This window comes from Pteropus alecto, unplaced genomic scaffold, assembly GCF_000325575.1.
Source record: "Pteropus alecto unplaced genomic scaffold, ASM32557v1 scaffold39, whole genome shotgun sequence".
NCBI classification, from domain to species: Eukaryota; Metazoa; Chordata; class Mammalia; order Chiroptera; family Pteropodidae; genus Pteropus; species Pteropus alecto.
Genome location: NW_006443568.1, coordinates 10,428,405 through 10,430,383, shown reverse-complemented (window position 1 = coordinate 10,430,383; position 1,979 = coordinate 10,428,405).

Below are 1,979 nucleotides of genomic sequence, written 5' to 3'. Positions count from 1 at the left end.
TAAGGTTAAGAATTTTAATTTAAAAAAAAACAAACAAAAAGAAAAACGCCTTCTATGCAAATGGATTATACAAATGAACCTAAATGGATAAATGTGATCATTCATACCTCCTTTTATTTGGTGTGTTTGAGTAGGTTTTTCTCTCTGATAGAATTTATTAAGCCTTTACTGCACCTCATTTTATCCTTCCGCCTTCGTTCCTAGGCATTCTATCCCCATTTTATAGACAAACCAGGGCACAGAGAGTTCGGGTAAGCTAGTGAGCAATAGACCCAGGATTTGGATCCTGTCCAATTCCAGAGCCCACAACTCACCCTCTAAGCCACTTTATCATTACACTCCAGAGGATGCTCTGAGGCTCATGGGAAATTTCTTGTTCCCGAGCAGTCTACCGCCACTACCTGACATTGTGGCTTCCGGCCTCTGTCCCCCATCAGAGCCATGTTTCATTCAATTGGAACCCCATGCGGCTGGTAGGGTGGTAGCCACCCCAGCTCCAGGTGGGCTCAGATGGCTTAGGCCAAGCCACATGTCATCCCATCTCCCCAGTCACCAAAAATGGACACTTCTTCAGTCAGAGCCAGTGACTGAGAAGTCAGTCTGGCTTTTAGAGAAGAGCAGCTGCGGCTCGCTTCTGCAGGAAGCAACTCAGAGAGCTACTCTGTGTCTCTGGACCCGTGTTGAAGGGATGTGAGAGCTACAAGTGCAGCACTGACTAAAGAGGATCCCTTCTGAGGGTGAAGCCAACACAGAGGAAGGCAGAGCTCATGGACTTTAGGGAGAAATAGGACCTAGTCTGTGGTTTTATTAGGTACCTATTGTGTAACAAATTGCCCCAAACTTAACAGCTCAAAACAACAAATGTTTATTACCTCACACCGGTGAGGATGGGGAATTGGAAGAGGCCTACATGGGGGGTTCTGGCTCATGAGTTTATAGGAAGATGTTGGTTATGGATGCACTCATCTGGAGGCTGGAGGGTCCACTTCCAAGATGGCTTCCTCACATGGTTGTTGGCAGGAGGCCTCAGTTCCTTTCCAAGTGGGCCTCTCCATGGCTGATGGCGTTCACCAGGATGGGTGATGAGAAAGAGAGAGGTAGAGGGAGAGAGAACCAACAGTGCCTTTTATGACCTAGTCTCTGAAGTGGCATATTGTCATTTCCACTTTTTTTTATTCTCTGGAAGCAAGAGACGAGCTTGGAGTAGGCTCTGAAGTCAGACACTAAGTCCGGCCCACATCAGAGGGAGAACAATTAGGCTCCTTTGAAGGGAATGTCAAAGAATTTGTGGACTAGTTTTAAACCACCACTGTGGTGATGTCACTTGAGCTGCTGGACCAGCCCACACCTGAGGATCCATCTCTGAACTATATACATTAGTTAGTTAATTCCCCTTATTGTGTAAGCCAGTTTGAGCTGGGTTTTCTGATCCATGCAAATCAAAGAGCCTAGTGCCTCAAGGGAAGTGCTCTCATCTTCCTTATCTCCTTCTCCAGACCTGTCTTGTCTGACCGTGTTCCTCTCAAGTGTACTTGTCAGAGCTGGGCCAAGCTCCAGGAGAGAAAGGACAGTTTTTGGTCCTTTATCCCAGGGGTCCCCACCCCTGGGCCATTGACTGGTACTGGTCCAAAGACTATTAGGAACCAGGCAGCACAGCAGGAGGTGAGCGGCCGGCAAGCACGTGAAGCTTCATCTGCAGTCGCCCCCCCCAGCACTAGCATCACCACCTCAGCTCCACCTCAGATCATCAGGCATTAGAGTCTCATAGGAGCACCATTCTCTGGTGCCAGAAAGGTTGAGGACCGCTGCTTCATCCTACAACAAAGTATATGCCACAGTTCCATGACCGCTGGTAAATATAGCTGTGGAAAAACCACACTGTTCTGTTGATTCATGACTCATATATTCATCTTTCCACTGGCTGTGCCTGCTAAGACGTGACTTTTCCATCCCGGTCTTGCTCTTAAACACGGACAGTT